This window comes from Colossoma macropomum, unplaced genomic scaffold (genome assembly GCF_904425465.1).
Source record: "Colossoma macropomum unplaced genomic scaffold, Colossoma_macropomum, whole genome shotgun sequence".
Taxonomy (NCBI): domain Eukaryota; kingdom Metazoa; phylum Chordata; class Actinopteri; order Characiformes; family Serrasalmidae; genus Colossoma; species Colossoma macropomum.
In genome coordinates this window covers 38126549-38144225 of record NW_023494787.1, presented here as the reverse complement: position 1 = coordinate 38144225, position 17677 = coordinate 38126549, and positions in this window count along the sequence as shown.

Genomic DNA, 17677 nt, shown 5'->3' with positions numbered 1-17677 from the left:
CAACTTTGAAATAACTACATCACAACAACTGTAGCTGCACAAGTGAGTCATATTAGATTCTCTGCCAATTAGCAGTGTGTGTCAGCTAGAAAAGAGGTCTAACAGCACATTGAGTCAACATATTTGAGTTTTCAAAGAAACATGAGGCAACTAGCAGTATCCAAAGAGTACAAGGAATCAGTACATGGATATAAGTCTTGGAAATACAACATGTTAATTGCATCAGTAAAGAAGAGCAGTGACTGTAAGTTGAAGCTTACTGATATATGCAGATAAACGGACAAAACTATAGATTTCAGCTACTTGAAAGTGAACACATGTTCACACAGGTGTTTAATTGTGAACACCCAGTTTGTATTATTTTCCTATAGAAGCATTGCCATACATGAGCCTTATGTCATCATGCCCAATGGCATCAGCTAGAGGGGTATAAAGCCCCCTGAATTGGGCTGCAAAACTGTGAAACTGGGTTCCCTGGATTGATGAAGGGCCATCAAATACATCTGGGATTAGTTTGAGTGGTGTTTGTGAGCCAGAACTAATCCTCCAGCATCAATACCTGACCTCACTAATGCTCATGTGGCTGAATGCAATCAAATCCTCACAGCAATGTCCCAACATTTAGCATAAAGTGTTCCCATAAAAGTAAGAGCTTTTTTAAGTTGCACTTTATGGCGGCGCTACCATTAAGAAACTGCTTGCATCCAAGGCCAAAACGCACAGACAGAACTTAATGTAAGAAGCACAAAACCCATAGCAGTGGAAAAAAAGTAATACGGTCTGATGAGCCATCTTCCATCCCTTCTCCTAAACACAGATGTGTTTACATCTTTAGAACATAGAACCAGGGTCTTTCCTACACAGGAACACAGGCAAAGACGCCTTTAACCAAGTATGCCTGCTGCTGACTGTGAAACATGACGGTGGATCCATAATGGTATGGGGAGCTATCTTGTAGGAGTTGTTAAGTCTGGTGATTGTTCGTCATGGTCGTATAACGGCCAAGGTATATGAGGCAATTTCACGGGGTGAGATGCACCCTATGGTGCAAACGCTGTCTCCTCATGATGTTTCCGTATTCCACAATGATCACGCCCTCATACACTGCTAAACAAATTCAAGGATGGTTTCTTGAACACCAGGATGTAGTCAAATGCCTTCCGCTGTGGAGAAATCACCAAATCTGAATTTCATTGAAGCTTTTATGGAAAGTCTGAGAGCTCAGACAGACAGAGCAGATTTTCACCTTCTTCATCCCTCAACCTGGAGGCATTTCTGCTCAAAGAACAGCCACACAGCTCAGAGGTTCTGAAGAAAACCAACGAAAAATGATCTATTTCTAACGTCTAGTTCTGTTAAGAATCAGAAAATAGAAGCAGTTTCATTTTTATTCATAGCTCATTAGCTAACAATGCATAGTTAGCTAAGGATAATATGAGCAGGCCTCATCAAACAACTCTGTTTTCTCTTTCGGGTGCATTCCCCACGGATTCCCAGCTAAAATGACATGAGTTACACTACTGTGAAAAAGTCACAGACCACTATAAAATGTTTATCTAATTTCCAGTTAAAACAGCCATTAAATATAAGTCGGTCATTTTTCAGTGTCAGAAAAAAATGAGGAAACATATAATTAACAGAAATTACAGAAAAGCCTTTGAAAGCAAGTATAATATCCATTATAATATCAATATACATAACACACTCAAAAAGTATGGCTCTACAAGGGTTCTTCAGTACAGGAAATGGTTCTACATAGAACTATGAACACTAAAAGAACTCTCTGCATGATTACAGGGTTCTTCATATTGATGGAGAATGTGCTGTAGATGGTTCTATGTAGAATTTTTTGAAAAATGTTCTATATAGTACCAAAAAGGGTTTTTCTGTTGTGTCAAGCTTGACATTGCTAGAATAAAAGAACCCTATTTGGTGCTATATGAAACCCTTTTAAAAAAGGTTCTATATAGAACCATCTGTAGCAGATTCTCCATCAATCTGAATCCTTTAATCATGCAAAGGTTCACTGAGTGTTCATGGTTCTATATAGAACCATTTCTTTACTAAAGAACCCTTAAGGAACCGTCTTTTTTAAGAGTGTAGTTTCAAATATATCAGTATTTAATCTGTCCACTCTTTACTTCTGAGCACCCTACCGCCACTTTTCCATCCGTCTAATCTTAAAACCGGTGAGTGACAGCTGTGTCCTCCCAACAAAAGCTGTTCCCAAAGGAGTCACTGACATTATGTTCCCTTTCAAAGACACACTAAAATTCACACAAGCAACTATCCAAACAGCCTTCAACTTTCTTATATACATATATATATATATATATATATATATATATATATATATATATATATATATATTCTCCTGTAAAGTTATCATTTTGGAGATACGTGGTTTTGTTCCGACAACAGCTATATTTATATATACAGATAGAGAGGTAGATAGATGGATATTTCTGAGGAGATTAGAGGGTTAACTTTCCCTTTCCTTATGCAAGTCGAATGTCTTATCTCTGAAGACAAGCCACTTGCATAAGGAAGGGGAAAGTAAACCCTCTGGGGTCTAAAGACATTTTCTTGATTTTTGCATGTCTTCTTAATTTCACCTTTAAAGGCTCTAGCATATAATTATCTTACTCACTGCACTCTTAAAAAGATGGTTCTTCAAGGGTTCTTTAATAAAGAAAATGGTTCTGTATGGAACCATGAACACTCAAAGAACCCTTTGCATGATTGAAGGGTTCTATATAGCACCCCACGGGGTTCTTCTATTGATATAAGCTTGACATCCATAGGAGCCTTTTCAAAAGGGTTCTATAAAGCACCATCTACAGCACATTCTCTATCAATCTGAACACCCCTTTCATGATACAAAGAACCCTTTATTCATGCAAAGGGTTCATTGAGTGTTCATGGTCCTACATAGAACCACTTTCTTTACTACAGAACCCTTGAAGAACCGTCTTTTTTTAAAGTGTTCTTTCCAAAACTGCTGCAGCAACTTCAGCAGCTGTAAACTTTCTGGGTTTCTGGGTCTCCAATGTGAACTGTATGAAGAATGAAGGGTTTCCACAGTGAGTGGCAGATGACGTGTATCGAAACTCCTCTTCAACACCAACCATGAGTCACATATGATCTTGAATTAAGATGGAATCTAAAGAGCAAACTCTTCTGATTCAGAAAATGTTTGAACCGTATTTCTGTGCTGTATAATCGCAAAGATAGAGACGCAAATATATAAACATCGAATTTGACATGCAGGTGGGACATGGGGCTCATAACAACCATGCACGACCTGGCAGAGTATCAACTGTCAACATCAGATAGACAGTACTTTTACAGCTGTCTTCTTTAAGAGAGAGGAGAAAATCAAGCTCCTTTCTTGTTTCAGATCTGAAAAAATTTGTGTTTCTGTCCATCCTTCCACCGTTAGAAGACAACTCAACACTATGAGTCTAAAAGGAGGTGCATCTGTCAAGAACTGAGAAAAGGAAACAGACAAGTCTCTATTAAATATACACTTTCTGCTTTTTCCTGACACCAAAACAAGAATAACTTGTACTTAATGGCAATTTTGACTGGAAATTAAATGGCCTCTGACTTCTACATAGTACTGTACACTCAGTTGGGCACACCTCCTCTTTACTCATGTGCAGCAGGAAGGCAAAAGTGATGACACTGCTAGATGCCAGACGAAGCCAGATGTTGGTCCTCACTTCTGGTTTGAACAGTAACATTTTGTCTAAAAGTTGTTTAACTGAAAATGCATCCCATAACTTTTTTTTTTGTTGCATAGCTGGCAGGTAATCCATACTCTGTCCCACTGTAACAGTAAATATAAAAGGCCCAAATGATCAAGAATGCACTGCTTACTTGTGTTTCTACAATATTAAAGTGGCTGATGCTAAAAGAGGCTAAAGGTGGAATTTTATTTTTCTTTAGGTTTAATTTTTATCTTGCTTGTTTATTTTGGTCTCCATTTCTGTTTAGTTTTAAGATGTTTAACTAATAATGCATTATTACTGACAGGTACGTTTTTCTGAAAAGGGAGTTTTAGTTTAGTTTTTACGCATTTTCAGTTTTAGTTTTGTTTTTAGTTTTATAGTGAATATTCTGTCAGAAACTAGAGTGCGATTTAAAATTTCCTTCCTTAAGTTTTGTAATGCTAAATTAATACAGTAGATTATGCTCAGCTAGGTTATAAGATTTACTCAAAGATATCACCACCTACTGCACGTGTCAAGCTCCAGGTCCTGACGAGCCAAAACGTTGCAGATTTCAGCACGTCACCTCATTAAACACACTGATTCAGCTAATTTGCAAGGCTTTCATGAACTGAATTCAGAGCATTAGATGAAGGTAAACACTAATCTCCACAGCACTTTAGCCTGGAAGGTCCCCAGTTTGACATGCCTGATCTCCTGGGTATTTAAGATCCTCCATGCTTAAAACACAAAAAGAAATTTTTGGTTCTTGTTCCGGCAGATGCAATAGTTTTGATTTCATGTTTTTTTTTTTTTAAATCTGTCAGTTTTAATGCTGGACCACCGTCGCCATCTTTTACTGAGTCACTGAGTGACTAACTGATCTGTCTCCGACTGACCCCCATTGTTGAAAAGTGCATGCGTATACGTCTCCCGAGACAAACAGTAGGTGGTGCTGAAAACCTAATTAAATGAAGTGACATCATTGTCTGCATACTAATATCCCGAATGTAGGGCTAAAATACAGTTAATGAAAGAAAGTAAAGGGGGTCTTACAAACACAACAGCAGTTCTTCTTATTAGCGTGCAGTAACACAGCGGTCAGTGCTGTACGTTAGTTTGAGCTCTGGCTGTCTGACTTCAGTTGGAAATTCACACCTTGCAGTATAAGCAGTCTTATCTGGATCATTCTGTCGAACTGGTCCAAAAGTAGGGCTCAAATCCCATTTTAGACTTTTAACTGATTTAGACTTTAGACTAAAATCCTTCTGCTTTGAGTGACCCAATACCTTAACTGTGTTTATTTTATTAAAATGAATGATTGAATATTCCATTTTGTCACAAACAAAACAGTCATAACACAACTGAAGCTTTGCCAAATGTTTCAGTAGAGACTGTTTCGGAAGTAACTTTTTAGCTAAGCGAATTTAAGCTACTTTTGAGCTTAACTTAAAACTGCTAGCTAGTACATGACTAGCAAGCACAACTTTGAATAGTTGTACACATATAAATCTTACATTTTTCAGAGAAACACAAAAAAGTTTAAGTGACAATTCTTAATGTTAAACACTGATTTTAAATCTTTGGGACATTTATTTCAGAAGAACAGAATCTAATCGTGTAGTCATGAGGGACAGGGATGTAGTCTCACTTCCTGCTCTAAAATGCAGGGGTGTGGCTAAAATAAGGCTCCACCTAGGGAGTAAAACTCTTTATGTTTTGGTAGTGAGATGAAAATGTGGGACAGCAATATTTTTAAAAATATTTAAAAATTAAACTTTGAGCTTCACTAAGGAATTAAAAAAGAATTAAAAAGACCTTAAATTATGCAAATATTTACAAAAAATTGTAAGTATTATTTTTAAAAGCTAAAATTTTGAGGTTTGGGATAAAATTATGATTTTGTATAGATTTTGCTGTTACTATCTCAATTAATGCTGTGGGTTTAAATATATCATAATATAATCCTTGTAAATATCTAAGGTCTGATCATTGTTTTTAATTTTAATTTCATTTTTTCAGATGAGGATAAAGTGAGCAAGCACTAGTACACAACCACTAAGTGCACTAGAATGTGAACTGGAATAGTATTTTGAAGTGTCGATCACTATTTTTAGAATAATCAGTGTAACATAAGCTAGCTCAGAAGCTAAAATGCTAGCACTATTAGCCTATATGCTAGCAGCTGGAGAGTGCTTTTTGCTTATATTTTTACACCCTGAAGAGAAAACTTCACACATGGTCCTGTAGACATTTGTGTGAGTGTGTCTGTGAGCAGAAATGATCTTGTAGTTAACACTGGTCAGTGATCACCCAATAATATCCCGTAGAAGCTACTAAATTTTTCATTCTCAATTAATGATTAAACCTTTAATTTTTTCACTGCCATAACAATCATAACACTTTATCAGATGTCACATGTAATGACTGTTTCAGTAGTGACAATTTTAGCTAATTTTGACCATAACTCAAAAATGTTAGCCAGTACATTACTAGCAAAAACAGCTTTGAACAGACGTACACCCATAAAATCATGATATTTTTCATTAAAACAGAAAATTGTACTTAAACTCACGCAATCCTCTCACTGCCTCTACTTTCATCAGGATCATTAGAAATGCCCATTTACCAGCAGCATGTAATTAGCCTAGCCCCTTTATTTGAGCAGGCTGTGCCATGTGGTTTTGTCAGACATTCTCTACATCACCTGAGGACATGCAGCATTTGTTACTGGATCCGATCTGTGCTAAGATTTTCCAGGCAATTTATGTCTTTTAAACTGTTTGTGTTTAATCTTTGAAACAAAATGTCCCACAAAGCCCTAATGTGCTGAACCGCAAAGCTAACCCACTGATTCTGCAATTTGCTTCAGTGATGGAGTTGAGTAATAAAGTGGGCAGAGACATCTGGCTGTGATACTCTGTTCTGAGGATATTGTCACAGCTTGGGGCATTGTTAGTGTGAAGAGAAGCTGAGTAATAAAATGGGGAATGATAAATAATAAATAGAAAACACATTAACTACACACCTGAACCCCTTTTTTTCATTACACATGAACATCACACTTTATTACAGCAAATGAGAAAACATCTTAGGCTAAGCAGCAGCAGAGCACGCCTGGATTAGTATCAGGACTGGCTTTGTCTTTGATGCAGTCTCCGCACTGACCTTCAACCAGTCATGTGATTGAACCACAGGACCTTCAAAAACTGGGAAAGAAATGCCTATAATAGTGCTTGTTGTCCAATGCTTAGCTGCTTAATTCTCTTAAAATGATACCTGAACTGGAGGAGTCTCGCTTTTTGTATTGCGTCCCCTGGACATGGATTAACTTCAATGCTAAACCGAGAGGCAGGGCACCATGCTGTGATACAAGACCATGGAGAGTTAGACACATACACCTTCCAGCAGGACGGCTTTGGCTTGGACCGACAAGAGTGTTTCAGAAACCTGCCAGTCTAGGAGAAGATTTCCGAAAACATCACTGCACTTCTTAAGTAAAGCAAACACCCTTTTTGATCACTGGGATTAGGCCTGTCACAATTATTACATAATCACTCAATAATCTGAAATAAATGCAATTACTTGAGATGATCACAATTACTATAGCTGAGTAGAGCTGGGCAATATGACATTATATATATATATATATATATATATATATATATAGCGACACATCGTGTATTGTAAAAAGCTTCCTGAAATGTCGTGATATTACATTTTGCCATATCACTCACCTCTACAGCTGACTGCAATCATTTTCCACAGTCATTAGATTTTGTAGTCTTATTATGCTGCAACAAACAGAATGTGAATTTGGTGCATTGAGTTGAGGGAAGTAAATAAAAGAAAGCAGTAAATGCATTAATTGAGACATCATGGGGCTTACGAAAAACATTTAGAGAGCAGCACTGAGTAACAATGCTGATTTGTTAGTTATGGAGCTGTAGCTTTTTAGCATGTATGCTGGCAGAACAAGTGTTTTTTGCTCATATTTTCACTCTAATGAAGAACACGTAGCTTTGCTTGACACATAATTTTGCATGAGAAGTATTAGCTACTAAGGAAACATAGCTAGCAAGTAGGGTGGCTAATAAGCCAATTCAGCCACTTTAGATTTGTATTTTTAGAGTTGCAAACAATGAAGAAGACAAGACAATTAAATTGTTAATCGCAAATATTTATAGTACAGCCCAAATTAAAATACTTTCTGCTAAATCATTGACTGATGAGACCTTTATTGATCTCCTCTATCCAAGCATCTATTGTCACATAGACAATATTTAATCCCTTCATTAACATAACCAAGCAATAATACTAATTATTTTAAAATATAATGATAATAAAGAACCAGATGAAAGGACTTGGCCCTTGTATCCTTTAGTCCCACCTGTGTTCCCTGTAAGCCCAGCCAGAGCTTAATTTCAGAAGTAATAAGTAGTGTGTAGCACTGTCACCTCACAGCAAGAGGGGCCTGGGTTCAATTCCCCGGCTGGGCAACCAGGGACATTTCTGTGTAGAGTTTGCATATTCTCCCCGTGTCAGTGTGGGTTTCCTCCCACAGTCCTAAGACATGCAGTCAGGCCAGATGGAGATACTAAATTGGCCTTAGGTGTGAGTGTGTGTGTGTGAATGTGTATGTCTGCCTTGTGATGAACTGGCGACCTGTCCAGGGTGTTTCCTGCCTTCCGCCCAATGAGAGCTGGGATAGACTCCAGCACCCCCACAACCAAGGAGGATAAGAGGGTTAGATGACGAATTAATGAATATTATATGCATTTACGCTCAGGCTGTTCCCTCTAAATCCAGTTGTTGTTTTTTTTTTGTCAACTGTGTATAATACTTGCATGTATTTTGTTATTTACATATTCATCAATTTATTTTTACTAAGCTGTAGACATTTCTATAAGCGGTAATTTGTGCCCACAAGTAAGTCTCTAAGTTTAATCATCGTTCTGCTTTACTGAACGTGTTGTTCAAGCACATCAGCCGTGCACTGGGTACTGAAGAGCAAAGCTGGTGCAACACGAAAAAAATGTTCTCAATGTGAGCACAGAGAGAAATTTCAAATTACTAAAAGATGGTTGTGAAAAGGTGGAATGTGAACTCAGTAAATAGTGATTTATTTACAACAAAATTTCAAATACGATCTAGACCTAGCACTTACTGTAATGCACTGTGCTGTAATGTTAATTTTTGTTTAAAAAGTGTAAAAGATATATATATATATATTTATATATATATTCGGCTGAAGTGGGGTTGGCCCTGAACCATTCCTGGCGATTTTGGGGGGTGGAGAACACACTAAAATAAGAACACACTAAAATATGGTGTGAATGCACCACTCACTGCCAGCCACTATGAACGCCAAACGCCAAATCAGCATTATACTGATTAAAATATGGTGACAATAGTAGATTCGCTCATATCCTTGGAAGTTCACGTCCTTCAAACCCCCAAATCGTACATAGTGCTGCTTCAAGACAGCAAAGTAAATGGTTAGGGTAAATGAAATGATGGGAATATTAAATATTTTGGCGTTTTCTACTCTTATCTGGAGTAAAGATTGTGTGTAAATCGAGTAGACCCTCCCATCTCTATCACATATACCAAGATTTATTATTCCAGGTGAATCAGTCGTATACTGTGGCAAGCTGGCATCACCTCCCCATGAAAAACGAATCCCGCTCGAATAGGGCTTTAGACAATAACACACCAATTAATATCACACTCAAAGTCACACGCCTAGGCAAACTGACGTTGCGTGATTTCAAATGTGAATGTGAGTAGAGCAGCAAGAGCATAGCAAGCCCTTAAATAAAACTCAGCGTACAAACCTGTCAAAGCATCTAGTCACACTAATATGAAACTGATGAAACTGATGATTCTGATGATTCCTGAACTAAAAGAAAAGAGAGCCAAAACACTTAAACAGATCAGCTCTGCAAGATTTACATTTTATTCATTCAAGATTTTATTTTGATGCAGCTGGTTTTAAACTGTTCCTATTGGCTAGCTTTGCACCTGCCGCTCATCATTTTAATCAGCATAACTGGCTATGTAGTGTTCAAAGGCAGAAATACTGACACCTTTTAAAAGATGGTTATTGTGCTTGGCGAGTCCTGTTTAAATAAATTACTGAAAAGATCTACTGGGTTATCCCTTGTGCAGGTGGCACAGATTTGTTTTAGAGAGTAACACAGAAGTAATGAGTAATGAGATATTCTCCAGGAAGTAATAAGTAATGTTATTATAGTTGGAGAAAAGTAATTAGCGATTCGTAATGGAATACCTTTTCTGAGTAACTAGCCCAACACTGGTGGTCATATTTCATATTCTGCCACATTTCGATTTTTCTTTGTGAACAGTAAACCCAAGAACAGACCGAACAGTCTCTGTATTTCATTTTTACACAACCCACATTGTGTCCCTGTGTTTCCTGTAGACATTAGGCTTCCAATTAAACTCTACTGCCAAATGCCATAGACATGAGTTAGTGTCAAGTAGGACTTTCATTTTGCAATTCTAAACAACAAATGAATCAATAAATTCAGAAATCTTATTGGTTGACTATAAATACTATACAGTGCCCTCCACAAATATTGGCACCACTGGTAAACATGAGAAAAACTATAAAACATTCTTTATTGCTTATTCCTTTGATCTTTCATTCACAATATGAACAAATATCTAACATTTATTTGAAATACAATGACTGAAAGAAAAAAACCTGTGAGTAAAATCTAACTTAAGTACATCCCCATTCATATATAACTTTTAAAGTTCAATTGAGCAATTTGGAACTCTTAAATGGTCAGCCATGACTTTCTCTGGGGTATAAATATGAGGTGAAACACAGGCCAAATTCCCTCAGTCATGCATCACTATGAGAAAGACCAAAGAGAGATGTAAAGAACCTGCTGGGAAGTATGGTTTGAGTGGGAAAAGATCAGGTTCACAACTGAGGAACTGCAGACATTAGTTAGGTTTTGGGGTCAGAACATTTCCCAGACTACAATCGGATGCCACACACATAACCACAAGTTGTATGAGGGGGTTGCCAGAAGAAAACCTCTGCAGTCAAGAACCAACAATTTGCCAGATGTTAATGGAACTTTCAGTGGGAACGTGTTCTATGGTCAAACGAGACCAAAACAGAGGTCTTTGGCAATAATCACCAGAGTTGGGTTTGAAGACAAGAAAGATAGCCATGCAGAAAAGTCATGGTGGTGGATCTGTGATGGTGTGGGGCTCTTTTTCTTCTAAATGGACAACTTGTTCAGACCCATGATACCATGGACTACATTAAGTACCAGCAGAAATTTAATCAAAACCACAAGGAAGCTTAAACTGGGCCATGGTTGGATCTTCCAGCAAGACAATGGGCCGAAGCGCACCTCAAAATCAACACAAAAGTGATTCACTGACCACAGAATCAAGGTTTTGCCATGGCCATCCCAGTCCCCAGACCTAAACCTCATAGAAAACCTGTGGGAGGAGCAGAAGAGGAGAGTCCACAAGCACGGACCTGTATGATTCCGTATGTAGGAATGGTCTCAGATCCCTTGCCAAGCGATCTCCAGTCTCATTAAGCATTTTTGGAGAAGACTCTGTTATCTTTACAAAGGGAGGCTGCACAAAAAGTGAAGGGCACACAGACATTTAAGAAAAACATGTATTTCATAATAAGATTTAGTTTTTTTTTTAATCATTGTACTACAAATAAAGGTTAGATTTTGGAGATCTTTTGAATAAAACACCAAAAGGGTCAGAAATAAAGAATTTGTTATTTCTCCTGTTTTGTTTATGTTTGCCAAGGGTGCCAATAGTTGTGTAGGGCACTGTATATACTAAACTATATAACTTTATATGATATTGAATCCTTTGAGAGCACTATATAAATAAAAAGACAAAAAAAATTGACATGTAGCCTAATATTATTGATTTTGTCTATATGTGATTGTTTCTTCATATTACTATTATTATTGAAATAGATTGCATTATTACTACAGTCATTCCCATATTAATGTGATGATATTTTTGCAGTGTAGAGGGTGTAGGGTTAATGGATGAGATTGCCAGTACTTTTTAAAGTACTATTTTTAGTAAAATATTTCACAATAAAAGTGGGCTCACCACTCGCTATCACAGTGCATCCAACACAAAGGGTAGCACTGTGGTCCTTTTATACAGTGAAAGAAAACATGATAGCAAACCGCATTTAGAAAAGAAATTTTACATGCTGATACAATCTTTAATGCCATCTCGCTGCTACTACACGGGCAGATTTGGGGGCAGAGTCCCTTGAATGTATTGCAGATGAGATGTTGGGTAAAACAGAGTTAATAATTAAGATAAACCATGCTGCTTTAGGGAAACTGGCCTTTTATTAGTCCATCTGTATGCTACCATGGCACCATTTCGGATGTGGACTGACAATCAGCACCATATGCAACCACAGGACCATATGCAATCACAGCTATGCTGCTGTGTTAATTACTCAAGAGTGCTTCCATCACGTCACAAGTATCCGTAGAACTTGGCCCCCTCGCTGATTTGTAAGCAGTTCCAAAGCTGAAACATTTGAACATTTCTCCCTTCTCAGTCATCAGTGAAAGGCACTAAGAGATCAGGCTGGATTCTTCCACTATCATAGCATCTCTTTACATGAGCGCTTCATCGCTTGGCATAGCTGAGAGCTGTACATCTGTTTGGACTGCACAACCAGGTGGCAGCCTCGCTGTCATGACAAAGGCTTCCCCTGGGGCAGTGGTGGCTCCACCCATGTGTAATCAAGATGATTTGGAACAGATACGACAGGGCCTAAGTAGTTTTGGATTGCCTGCCTAATACATTTCCTCCGTTCCCGCCCGTTCCAAAAGCACTGCACAGAATTCAAAAGGGGAATTCATTACGTTTTGTTTGTTTCCCTGTGAAGGCCCGCTGAACAATAGTTCTGGCTGCCGAGGTCACTCCTGAGAGGATCCAACATTGCACCTCCCCTCCCCAAGTGCCTTTCACATTACTATCAAACAGCCCAGTAAAGCATCACCACCCAAAGCTGCCTAGAAGGCTAAAGTGCCATGTACCATTGGTTCTCACTGTGTCTACTTCCTTTTGAAGATGCCTGAAATTCACGATTCTTGCGATTCATTCTTATAGCCTTCGGCATACAGCCAACTAGAAAAAAGCTGTTATTATGAAACCCCAGGTGGTTGCTAAGGTGTTGTAAGGCCATTGCTATGGTATCCCTGGTGATTGCTAAGGTGTTGTAAGGACATTGCTATGGTATCCCAGGTGATTGCTAAGGTGTTGCTATATTATCCCAGGTGGTTGCTAACGAGTTGCTCGATCACTGCTATGTAATCCAAGGAGGTTTCTAAGGTGATGCTAGGCCAGTGCTATGGAATTCTAGATGATTTGCTAAGATGATGCTAGGCTGTTGTTATGTTATCCTAGATGGGCACTAAGGTGTTGCTAGGCCATTGAGATGATATCCAAGGTGGTTGCTATGGCATCCCAGGTGATTGCTCAGGTGTTGCTATGTTATCCCAGGTGGTTGGTAAGAAGTTACTAGGTCACTGTTATGTAATCCATGGAGGCTACTAAGGTGTTGCTAGGCCAGTGCTATGGAATCCCAGGTGGATTGATAAGGTGTTGGTAGGCCATTGCTATGTTATCCCTGGTCGTTGCTAACGCGATGCTAGGCTGTTGTTATGTTATCCTAGATGGCAGCTAAAATGTTGCTAGGCCATTGCTATGCTATCCCAGGTGGTTGCTATAGTATCCCAGGCTGTTGCTAATATGTATGTATATATGTGTGCTGGTACGTATGTGAGTGTATATGTAATGTCTATGAGGGCAGTATGAGAGGTGTTCTTTGTGAAATAATTTGTGGCAATAAGATTAAATTTTCATAAAATTATGCAATTTATGTCCTATGGAAAAAAACACAGTACATGTGTTGAGTCCCAAAAGCACAAGCACACTATTCTGGTTCTAACTTAAAAACTGCAACCCTTAAGCTTCTTATTAGCTTGTTCATGAACTTATATATATCAGTCGTTACTTACTAATGCCTTAAATCATACCATGTTGTCAGGCTTGTGTTTTTTTAGCACGAAATCGCTGCATGCAACTTTGATCATAAAATGCAATAAAGGTTTTTTGTTGCTGAATTAACTGAAATAATGTGATAATCATGATTTCAATATTGGGCAAAATAATCATGATCATTGCTGTTATCATGCAGCCCTGGCTCAAGGATTAGAAGGATTACATGCACTCTCAGTCACTTCAGTGTCTTGGAGACTGAAATCGGATTCTGACACCAATTCCAGCATTCTTGTCAAAGATCCTTCTGCCCTTGTGAATCAGCCCTTCAAACTGGCAGCTTTCTGTAATGAACTCAGCAGCATATGTTCCATGGTGTGACCAGTCTGCACCCTGAGGTGTTACATGGATACTACGGTGAAAATGCGCTGATCAAATTTCTTGGTTTCCACTCTTTCTTGAATAGCAGAACTGAAATAACTCTCTTTCTGAACGGAAACTCTGGTCCTAGATTACAGAAGCTTGTTTGAAAAAAGAAGTCAAAACTTCTTCTAGTTTGAAGCACAATATATTATGCAAGCTTATCTTGGTAAAAAAATAAATAAATAAAGAGTTAAAGAGACATCTTCCTACAGTAAACTGAAATCTAAAGGAGAGCAGCTCAATTTGAATTACACCTCCAGGCTCAGTGGGAGGAGAGAAGGAGGGAGGAGAGTGCCAAACAGAAAATGTGACAGCAGCAGCAGCTAGCCATACTGCTCTGCATCAGGAAAAAAAAAATCACATCTGCAGAGGTCCCCGAGATTTAATTTCGGTTGCTTACAGTTAGCCGGCTCCTGACTTTCTCGCTTACGGGATGGAATGGTCAGGAATTCCGGCCTCTTTTCCCAACCCCTTTGCGACCTCACTGCATATTCATTCGCACCTGGGACAAACCTTAATCTTAATTTTCAGTGCTGATAGCGCCCTAGACTCGACTGGTCCAAGTGCTGACTTCATCAAGCCCAAGTGTGCAGATGAAATGTCAATTTACATTGGGACAAAAGGGGATTAACGATCAATGGCCAGAGACTCAGGAAAAAAAGGCGCCAGCACTTGTCCGATAAGCGAGACGGAATTTACAACCCGATTAAAGGCCCGGTGTTAACAGACTGCAAAACAGCGGATCACCCTTATTCCTTTGCACTACACCACTTATTAAGACAAGCAATCAAGCCCTGCAGTCGAACACACAGATTCCGTTCCACCGCGTTCAGCCTGAGCCTGGGAAAAGCGCACAGGAATAACAAAAGGAATTTTGAAAAAAATCAATGGCAGCCAAGGTTATACAAAGCCGTTGGACGATGCTCGACCAGCCAATGACTTTGAATGAGAAATTTTGGCAGATGAATAAATAAACATTGAAGGCTTCTGTTGGTATCGGGAAGGAGAGGGGGGGCATTATTAATTCACAGAGATTGTCCGTACTGGATGCCACATTGTAATGTGGAGGGAGGAGAAAGAAGGTGGACTCAGGAGTGGTGACTGATGTAGGCTGCAAGCCAGCCCAGTGCAGAGCCATTACACAGAAAATACCCACCGTATGATGGGACAGATAGCATTTAAATATCATATAAGTGAGTCACTGAGTCCAGGCTGCCACTCCTGCTGCTGCTCACATGCTCCTGGATGCACGTTTCGCCTCTCAGATAAAGCATTCGCAGAAGATGAGAAATAAACTGGGTTGCCAGCACACAATTATGCGCAGATTTTCACGAAAGGGAAAAATAAATGCTGCGTGTCTCTGGCACTGTACCAGCTCCTCAAACTCAGTACTCGAAATAAGGTCTGAATAATGCACAAACGTTGTCTGCACTTGTCGCAGCAGATATGCAGGGCAGCTCGGACCCTGCTAGTCAGTTCTGTGTCACTGAATGCGTAACAAGGCCTGAGTGGGGTTGAAGGTGTGAGGATGTGAGGGACTGTGGCTTCATTGCGCCATTGACTTCCTGTCGCATGCCTTTGAGGTCGACCTTGCGGAGAGGTCCGATACTCTACTTTGACAGAAAGTTGGATCGAAGGCCGATTCCGTTGTTTTCTCAGAGGATCCTGCAAATGTGTGCAGATTTGAGAGTCCTTGGGGAGTTGAATGGCCAGGAGTCTGTGAGCAGAGGTAAAAATAATAGGTGCCATCTAGCTAATTCAAGAATTACCATTTAAACGGAAGCTCCTGTTAGTTAAACTGTGCGCTTTTCCTAAGGGGAGAGAATTTGATAATGCTGCAGCACAGACTTTGTCACAAACATATATCAAATTCGTTCTGTTGCTTTAACTGTACTGTGAAAAGGACAGCCTGCAACTTCAGAGGCTTGGTCAAATCCCATGAAGCAAAGACAAAAATGATGGATTTTCTAAGGGCTTATGAGCTTACCCACAGTTCCCTCTACAAGAATAAATTAAAGGCCCAGTCTTTGCTTTCCACATTAACTTATTTTTAATATGCTTTTACCTGACACCAAGGTGTTTTGCTGCCTTATACGGATCATTCTGCCAAATTGGTCCAAAGTCAGATTTCAAAATACATTTCGGACTTCAGACTAAAATCCTTTTGCTTTGAATGGCCTTAATGCCTTAATCATGTTTATTTTATTAAAATAAATGACTGAACGCTCCGTTTTGTCACTATCAAAACAAACATAACACTCATTCAACTTGTTAAGTTTCGGCAATGCCTGTTTCTGTAGTGACAATATAAGGTAATTTTGAGCGTAACTCAAAATGTCTAGCCAGTACATGACATGGTGTCGCTCTATCAATTCATCACTGCAGTCACGGCATTGCTAGTTTAAATTGCTATAACTCATAAGTCATTAGTCCAATCATCTCAAAACTGTTACTTATTGTGAAGACTGGGAGTCTGATGGGGTTGGCAAAAATTGGTCCAGGTTTAAAGAGGGCGCTTTAGCACTCAAAAACACTTAAAATCATAAAAAAATACTGTTACAATGTTATTATGAACTCTACAGATAAATAAATGGTGCCGTTTGATTCAGTTCACTGACCTGAATAACTTTGTAACTACATGTTATGTCAGAAATTTCACTCCTTGTCTGGTATTCTGGCTTAAATTTGCTAGGCACACTGTACTTTTCAGCATGGTTTTGAAGATTTTGTACATATTTAGCTTATTACTGGGTTTGAATGTTATAATCCTTGTAAATATCCAAGGTCTGAGTATTTCAATTTTTTTTTTTTACTGTGGGACCACAGTTTGAACTAATTCGGTATAATGGTCCACATACTGCTAGGCCACAGATTTGTACAGCCATGTACATACAAGTAAAACAAACAATGTTTTGAAGTAATACATTAGCTATTTCTAGTCACAGAGTCTGTCTGAGTTGTTCCTTTCACTGATCCTGCTTCCGTGCAGCGAGAACATAACACAGGCCAAGATGCGCCGTGGAGGGAGATCATTAGCACTCTCATGTGTTTGCTGAGAAGTTACACTGTCAAGTTTTTAAGTCTCACTTTGCATAGCAGGCGAACAAATCCTGTGCAACTGTGAGAAACTGACAGTGCCAGGTCCCATCCTCTCAACAGGATTCAATTTTAATGCACTTTGTATTTTCCATGCCCATGCCTGCAAGCACTGATCCATGGAGACTTGTAAGAGAAGCAAAGGCGTGAGGAAAAGAAGACCATGGAGAATACCAGGGCCTAGCTTCAGAATAGGCCGATTCCCTCGATAGGGGAATTTTATGCTCCCATTCCAGTTCGCGTTTGTAAGGCACGACCTTCCAGCTAAACATCAGCTACTGCAACATCTCTATTCTCTGTAGACATGCAGTGTCTGTTTTCAGACCTGTTGAGCCAGCTGGCTTTATTGTCCCCTTAAATCAGGTGATATCTGAGATGTATACTACCGTTCA